Source organism: Mastomys coucha, unplaced genomic scaffold, assembly GCF_008632895.1.
Source record: "Mastomys coucha isolate ucsf_1 unplaced genomic scaffold, UCSF_Mcou_1 pScaffold1, whole genome shotgun sequence".
Lineage (NCBI taxonomy): Eukaryota > Metazoa > Chordata > Mammalia > Rodentia > Muridae > Mastomys > Mastomys coucha.
Window position 1 is genome coordinate 11,477,888 of NW_022196891.1, and position 9,505 is coordinate 11,487,392.

Sequence of the window (9,505 nt, forward strand, 5' to 3'; positions counted from 1 at the left end):
GATATTCCTTCTTTTGTTAAAGATCTAGGAGAATTTGGATCAGAATTACCTCTCAGAATATCAAATAAAGGCTTCAGGTCTCCAGTAGTAAATTTCAGGTAAGGACGAAGCCAATTAATATCACCCAATAATTTTTGAAAATCATTCAAGGTTTTCAATTGGTCTCTACGTATAACTATCTTTTGAGGAATAACAGCTTGATCCGTAAGTGTAAAACCTAGACAATTATATGTTTCTTGAGCCTGCACCTTCTCTGGGGCAATAATTAACCCTTTCTCATTAAGGGCAGCTTGTAAATCCTTAAAGCATGACATTACGTCTTGAGGAAATTTCCCAGCAATCAAGATATCATCTGTGTAGTGGGCAATGTAAATAAATGGCCATTTCTTTCTTATAGGTTCTATTACCTTAGCAACAAACTTCTGACATAGGGTAGGACTATTTGCCATTCCTTGAGGCAGCACAATCCATTCAAATCTTCTCATGGGCCCCTTAAAGTTCACAGAAGGAATACTGAAAGCAAATCTCTCACAATCCTCAGGGTGCAAAGGGATAGTAAAAAAAACAGTCATTTAAATCCAAAACTACTTTGTAAAATCCCTTTGGGATTGCCACAGGAGATGGCAATCCAGTTTGTAAGGTTCCCAGTAATATCATACATTCATTAACCTTCCTTAAATCTTGTAACAATCTCCATTTGCCGGACTTTTTCTTAATCACAAAAATAGGCGTGTTCCATGGAGAATTTGATTCTCTCAGATGGCCTGCTTCTAACAGCTCCTGCACCAGCATAGAAGCTGCTTGTATCTTTTCCTGAGAAAGGGACCACTGACTCACCCACACAGGAGTATCACTAATCCACCTGATTTTATCTGCATGGGGCACAGGAAGGGCAGTGGCCGCTAATGAAAATGTGTCAGATTTCTATCATCAGTGTGAGGCTTATGGCCTCTGTATATATCTATGTCCTGCTTGGACTCTTGTCTAAAATCCAGTTCATTTAAGCTACATAATACTAGCCCCATCTGTGATAACAGATCTCTTCCCCAAAGAGTGACCGGGAGATTGAGCACGACATATGGTTGAAAAAGTCCTGAGTTACCTTTCTCATCACTCCAGGTAAGTAGCTTAGAGCTTCGTTTTGGATTGCTAACATATCCAGTCCCTTGGAGGTGAGTGATAGACTCAGTCAGAGACCAGGCTGGGGGCCAGCTCTGAGCTCTAATAATGGACACATCCGCTCCAGTGTCCACCAGCCCCTTGAATAATTTTCCATCAATACTCAATTTTAAATAGGGCCTTTTACTCGTAATAGACTGCATCCAAAATATTTCAGGAGCACCTGAGCCTCCCTTTTCTGTCTCATTAGTATAAGCCTTAGTGGACATAGGAACCAGGATAAGCTGAGCGATTTTTTCAAATGCGGGCACAAAGGTGATTCCATGTGGGGAGGATGCCACAACTTTTAACTCTCCTGTATAGTTCTGACCAATAGTGCCTGGATAAATTAGTAAACCATCTACAGCAGCACTGCCTCTGCCAATCACAAATCCCCGAGTCTGTGGAGGTAATGGACCAAGAATTCCAGTGGACAAAATCTTAATTCCCATGTCTGGGGTTAATACCATGTGCCCTGTGGAGTATAGCTCCACTCCTGCACGTCCTGGCCTTGTTCTGAGGAGCTCAGATAAAGGTCTTCTTGCATAGGCAGTCCCTGGGTCCCCTGCACTGCCTTCTGATATCCAGACGGGGCCTGGGGCAGGCACCCGCTCGAGTTTTTTGAGTGGAAGTTGCCTTGACTACCTCTTTTAGATTTTTTTCTCATTGGTCCACCAATTCTCTTTCCTGCTCTGATCACCCACTTTCTGTCTAGCACTCGCTTGCGGCTTTCCCACAGTACTTGCTCTATCTGGACATTTGCACTTAAAATGGTTAAAACTTCAGCATTTAAAGCATCTTCTGTTATTATGCCTGCAGGCCAAGCCCCCAGGGGCGGGCGTCTCCTGCACCGCAGCTGCCACTGCTGCGCTTTGATAATACGCAGGTCCCATGTTGACACATAGGCGAATTTATCCTGAGATGTCTGTTTGTCCTTTGTGAGGCAGCAAAATAGATTTACATGCTGCATTAGCGTTCTCAAAAGCCAATTGTGATATCAGAGGCCCCTCTGTATACGAATTTCCCAGCGTTCTACTAACTGTCTCCTGCAGCCTGGCAACGAAATTCTGGAAGGTCTCCTCTGGACCCTGTTGGACACTGGTCAGACTCGCCCCATCTACCCCTTTAGCCGGAAGCTTGCACCAAGCCCTGCGTGCCACAGTAGCAATCTGATTTAGCAACCCTATGGGATAATCTATCTGCCCAGTGCCTCCTTCAAACGGGCACTCTCCGACAAGCATATCTAGAGTCCACTCTGGATTATCTGTTTGAGCATTCTGCATGGAAATTTTCCCTCTAAGCTCATGCCATTCAGAAATCCATAATAGGAAATCACCGGAGGATAGCACTGCCTTACACAGAATTTTCCACTCCTGAGGTAATAATCCATAGTCCATGATATTGTTGATTAGGGCCTGAGTGAAAGGGGAGCTTGGACCATATTTTTCCACAGCTCCTTTTAGTTCCTTAATGAACTTAACATCAAAGACTTGATAATATCTGTGTATATCATCACTCTGACTTCTGCGTTCCACAGCCGGATGGGTTATTGAACGAAAGTCACCCTGGCTGGAACCTCGGGCTCTAGGACCCACTTCCTCTTCAGTAATCAGATAGCTGTCCTTCTCTTTGCCTGCCTGAAATTTAATTCCCCTGATTTCTTCAAGTAATTCTCCTATCTTTGTCTCGAGTTCATCTTTCGCCAGGCGAGACCCACTTTGAAAACACTCCCTAGTCTGGGAGGGCAAAGTCTTATACAGAACACGCTGCCTTCTGTAACGACGTGCAGCACGTTTGGTTCTGACAGAAAGTTGAGTCTTCTCAGCCACCGTACCGACCGAGTCAGTAGAGGTTTGACTATTTACGGAGGAAGTTTGACTCTCCTCGCTGTCCATAGAGCTGGAGTCCAGGGAATCCTGACCTACCTTGGCCGCCGTAGAATATGAATTGGTGGGTGAGCTACCGCCTGTCAGCTCTGATGCCGTAAGGCTGATGTACTTTCCTGAAGGCTCTCCCTTCTGCTCGGTCTTCTCATTTTCCTTTAAAATATCCAAGACCATTCCCCAAAGGCGAAGGGGAAATCCATCCACCTTGTTTTTCTCCAGATCTTTTCCTACCTTTTCCCAGGATTTTAAATCCATACGACTCATGCCTTCTATCCATGGACAAAAGCCCTCCACCAACACTGCTAGCTCCCTCAATGAGGAAAATCTAACCCTAACTCCCTTGGTCTCCAGCAGCTTTCCCACGTTCCGGGAAGCTGTTTTAGAAATCTGAGCACCCATGCTTATAACCTACCATCAAAAAATTTCCCCTAGGCTCCTTAAGGTATCGGGCGAATACCTATGTTTCTGCCTAGAAATCCCTGTAGTCCCACACGGATTCCCGGTCAGCGCTAACCAAATCTTACCGTGAGAACGACTACATAAATCCGGATCCTTTTAATAAACCAGAGCTCTGTATCCTGCGGTAGGGTCCCTCAAATTCTCCAGTGTTTGCACCCCACATTGGTGCCATCTGAAGGAAACCGTCCTGCAGTTTCACTTCATACCGTTGGTGATTCACGAACTGGGGAAGTTGAGTTTCTGTGAATATAAGCGGGTTAGGAGACAAAAAGAGCACGACACCAAGTACCTTTATCAAGGTGTAATCTTTACTAAGTGAACCAGGATATTTATAGCTAAGACAGAACAATCCTTTGGCTTTTAGCATGGACGTGAGAACAGGGAAATAACATAGCAGTCTGTAAACAAACCCCTTCAAGCAAGGGCTCCAGGCAGGAAAGCGGATTAAAGGTTCAGTTCCTTTTGAAGTCCGGGCTACCAGTTTTGTCTTTGATCTCTGGTGCTGTCTCTGGAACCCTGTAGCACTGGCCAGAAACGCTCAGCGGGGACACTACACATCTTCAAGATCATGATATGGATTTTGGAATTAAATATAAAAGAAGAAGAAATAACTAAGCTGTTTTGGTCACAGTGTGATTCTAGCCAACAACTGCCATGTCATTTTCTGTCTACAGTCTGTCCAATAGGGTGGCCGAAAAGTTGTCAATATTCTCTTAATAGTCTGGCTTAACTTGAAATGTCCTGGACAAATGCTACTTCACCTTTGTGTTACTCATTGGAAATACTTTACTTTGCATATAATTAAAAAAAAAACCAGTGCTCTATTACCTGGGTATACACTCTGTTGGCTTATCTCTGGGATCACAGTCCCACCAGCTCATACTACCTCCTGTCTAGGAACTCCCTACCCTTCATGGCTAGCTTTGCTAACCCACCAGCTGACGACTTTCCAGAGAAAGCTGGGAGTAACTGTTCATGATCCACTGGCTGGTCGCTTTCTCCTCCTGCCCTCCAAGCACCAGAGTTGGAAAACACTAGAAAATTTTAATATTTATTTTTGTTCTTACTGGGGATATTTTTTTTAATTGGATATTTTATTCATTTACATTTGAAATGTTATCCCGTTTCCCAGTTTCCCCTCTGCAAACCTCCTATCCCACCCGGCTTACCCTGTTTCTGTGAGAGTGCTTCACCTTCACACCTACCCACTCCTGGATCACCACCTTAGCCTTACTCTACACTGGGGCATCAAGCCTTCACAGGACAAAGAACCTCCCTTCCCATTGATGCCAGATAAGGCCCCTTCAGCTTCTTCAGTCCTTCCTCTAAATCCTCCATTGGGGTCCCTCTGCTCAGTGTGATGGCTGTCTGTGAGCATCCACATCTGTATTCATCCACATCTGTATTGGTCGGGATTCGGCAGAACCTCTCAGGAGACAGCTGTATGAGGTTCCTGTCATCAAGAACTTTAGGGTGTCCACAATAGTGTTTGGGTTTGGTGTCTGCATGTGGGATGGATCTCGGGTGAGGCAGTCTCTGGATGGTCTTTCCTTGAGTCTCTGCTGATAACTCAATGGCTGGGACAGGAATTTCCTGACCTAATCTCAGGAACCAACTCTTTTCATCCTCCTTGGCCTTGCCTATACTTGAGGTTACAAACTATGGATACCCTGAGCCCTGCTGCTTCCTGCCTGCTCCAAAGCCTCTTGGAATTCTCTCTCTAGTGCCCTTCTTTTCCTCCTGGGACACAGAAGTCCCACCTTTCCCCCTTTGTCCAGTGATTAGCTTCTGCTTCCTTTATTGACACAATCAAGAACCAATTAGGGAATTAATACCACCCCCTACAACTTTTTTGTGTCATCTGTATTTCAAAAGCTGCAGACTTTGAAATCAAAATTATATGCCCCAGCTTTCTCTTGAATTACCCAGTTGCAACCTCTTGTGATGTAATGGAAACCTAACTGACCACCCTTCTTCAATTATTTACTTTACTTGTCCAGATTCCTCTGCCAATGTAATATTATTTGAGAGAAATCAGAAAGTGGGGCATGAGGTAGGGGATGCTGCACTGAAAGATGTAGAGCCATATCAGAAGCCCAAACTTGGGAAGCAAAATCAACAACATGCATCTCCCATTCCAGAGATATCCATGAGTTCTTTCATGATCCTCCAACATAAATGAGGTAGCTACTGTGATTGCTTGCTTCATTTTTGTTTGTTTGTATGTCAAATCTTGGTTAGGCAAAGGCTATACTAGCTATTACATCAAATACAACCTTACAAAAATCATAATACATAATGAACAAAGTACTCTGATGATTGGTTAAAGCAGTGGCCATATTACAGCATTTAGAACTCAATAAATGCGTATAACTTACAGTATGCAATTTGTCTGTAGGAAATTGCAGGGAATTTTTAAAAATAGATCTTGATACTATAATATTCAAATACATGTAAATTTACACATTACTTATTTTACCATACCAATTGTTTAGTGGTTTGAATGTCACCCCTGGGTTTTAAACAGTATAATTCCTAGAATTAGAATGTTAAGCAAAAGAAATAATTGCTTATCATCATCAACCATTATTGCTTAAGTATGAATAAAGCTGCTTGCATTTTCTAGGCATTTAACTGAGGCCTGAGGGAATCATGCTATGAGTACAAAAGCTTTGAATATGGTAGAAAAACTGGGAGCATGCTGGCAAGAGAGACAATCCTTGGCTAATGGACCCTTGAGCTTATGTCAGATGCTGTGACTGAAGGCTGGGGGTCCCACCACCCACAGTCAGAAATAAAGATTGGTAGAGGAAGTAGTTTCATTTAGTGAAGAGCTTTGTGTTTGAGATTCAAGAAGAACACTGAGGAGGATTTTCTTTCTGAATAAAAAGATTATTAAAATATTTTATAATCCTATAATTAGCTAGACAGACAACAGCATAATCAGGTGTCTCAGCCCAGAAGGCTGAGGAAAAACTTTAGATAATTGAATTGTCTTGGATTTCCTAGCAGGAGGCAGGGAAGGCAGGGAGTAAATGTAGTCACCACTAGCACTTGATGACAACCACATTTGAGAACATTAGAAACCTAGCTATGTAGGGATTCTGTTAGGAAGTTACAGTGTCTCTGGCTGGCTCTCAGTAGGTGTCAAGTCAAATACTATGAAAAGAGGGAGAGACTGTTGTGGTATCACAGCCTGAGTGGCCGTCTAGTCTAGATTGTACCATTTAAGTTCCAACATGTGAAAATGGGGTAGAGACTTAGAGAACTTCCAACTTTTGAAAGGTAACATATGTCTATGAGATTTTGTGGAGTGATAGGTGAAATATTCTAGAGGTAGTAAAAGTTGATTTCTGTGCTTAGAGGTCTCTCTCTATTTCTCTCTCTCTCTCTCTCTCTCTCTCTCTCTCTCTCTCTCTCTCTCATAGTCTTTTTATAGGATAGAAACTTATTTTTCTCCTTTGAGGCCATTGTATTTGTGGCCAATTTTGAAAGTGAAAAAAAATAGTGATTGACAAAAAGAAAAAGAAATATCAGTGAATGTCTCTCCCTAGACCTCAGTACGCTATGTGGAAAGTCTAGCCTGTTATCAAAAATCAAACAGGGAAGAAGGCAGAGTTGACATGGCTATGGAATGCCAGAGCTCAGCAAATGAAAGCAAGGGCTATGAATTCCCGGTAAGGCATAACTCTATCTATCTCTAAAATTTGCTCTTATTTTCGTTCCATAAATTTTATTCTGTCTTGTTACAAGCCTTCACCATGAAATTGGAGAGCAGGAAGGCGTAGGCTATTGGGGAAAGATATGCTAAGACTTATGTAATGGGGGTCCTGGCTTTATTAGACATACTCTATTAGACATACTTTAATAGACTTAAGTGTAACTGTCCTTTATTTTCAGCTGTGGGTTCTACATTACAAGCCCCTTTCTCAACAAATTATATGTGAAGAATAAGAGATGTTGATATTAAAAAGAATATTCTGTGTAAAAAAATTATCCACCATAATATACTCAATCTTTATTATTATATTCATTCTATTACACTTTTAATTGTTGCTAATGTTGATGCTGAATTTGGAAATTAAACTTTATCATATGTATTCAACACAGGATTAAGAAAACATGTAATGATGTTTGGTACATTTTCAAACATCCCTTAGGGTTTCAGACAATTCTCCTCCTGTCTGTAAGGTAGTAAGACTGATACTATATAACTGAATAGTTAAATATGTATAAGTGTGGATATAAAATAAAGATCAAGGAGATATTTGTATTCTGTGATACAGTGTGTGGACCCAAGTTACATGTTAATATCAGTATCTGCATGCAGGAATATTGACCTAGCATTGAGGTAGAGCTGGCCAATGGCTCTTTCCCACATGCTTCTGTTTTGGTCAAACTGTTCTAGCATTTAATTTCCATTCCAGATGATTTTATTCACTTGAAAACTACCCACTCTCCTATACTTCAATAAAGGTCTACCTTTTATTTTAGTGTTTTAAAATTACAATTAAATCATACTGTCGGCCAGCTGTAATATATGGGTAAAGTGTGGGGTAGTGGGCTGTGATAGGCAGCCTGGTTTCTTGTTGAACTAGGTTTAAAACCCTGGTGACCCCTCAGGGGCCCTGCAAGGAACAATAGGTGTTCTTCCACTTTCCTAGACTCCAGACTCCTGAAATAAGGCTCCAGCTCTCCATAATTCTGTGTCCATTAGTAAAGTAAGGGCAACGCCCCAAGCCCCTCCACAGGTAGAGGATGTGACCACAGATCACATAGCCTCAAAACAGATCTCTATTTTAATGAGGTACCTAAAGGCCTGAAGAGCTTAGCCAATTAAGCTCTCCTTCCCAGACACTCCTCCCTGCAAAAGATATGTAACTTCAGGCCCACCCAGAGAAAGTGGAGTAAGATTTTACTCATCAACTTCCTGCCATGACAATAAAAGTCTTAAAACCATGGACTGTCTCTTCTCATTGGGATCCGCCGTGGGGAGCGATGGAGCAGGTCTTCCTCTAAAGAGCTGCATCTAATCTCTCAAAGGATGCTTCTCTGTGCTCCTACCCTTGGATTCCACCAAGCGAAGCTGCCAGCTGAGCAAGCCAAGGACTCTCTCAACACTAAGGGACCCAGCTGGAGTGATCTCCCCACCCTTCCCGCTCTGCCTTGGGCTAGATCCAGCCCTTAGCCCGACTCAGTGCTCAGCTCTTCTGTGGCATCCAACATGGTCTGGGTTGCCCAAGACCTGAGAACCAACCTGGCACTGCTTCTCATAGCCTAACACCTGCCCATGGTAAAAGCTGTCCTGTCCCACCTCACCCAGTACCCTGAGCCCAAAGTAGACTAGTCACCATTAAACCCACAGCTGGCATTACTAATGTGGGACAGAACCAGCTAAAGCCTACTCCCAGCTGGGGACTGACACACAGAGACCTGTTCATGGGAGGAGATACAGAGAAAAAGTGTGGAACAGAAACTGAATAAAGACCATCTAGAGACTGCACCACCCGGGGATCCATTCCATACATAGTTACCAAACCCAGACACTATTGTGGATGCCAACAAATGCTTGCTGGCAGGAGCCTGATATAGCTGTCTCCTGAGAGGCTCTACCAGTGCCTGACAAATACAGAAGTGGATGCTCTCAGTCAACCATTGGCCTGAGTACAGTGTCCCCAGTGGAGGAGCTAGAGAAAGGACCAAAAGAGCTGAAGGAGCTTACAGCCCCATAAGAGGAACAGCAACCAGTACCCACCAGAGCTCCCAGGGACTAAATCACCATTCAAAGAGTACACATGGAGGGGTCCCGGGTTCTAGCTGCATATGTAGCAGAGGATGGCCTTGTTAGACATCAATGGGAGGAGAGACCCTTAGTTCTGAGAAGGCTCAATGCCACAGTGTAGGGGAATACCAGGATAGGGAAGCAAGAGTGGGTATGTTGATGAGCAGGGGAAGTGGAGAATGAGATAGTGGGTTTTCAGAGAGGAAACCAGGAAAGGGGA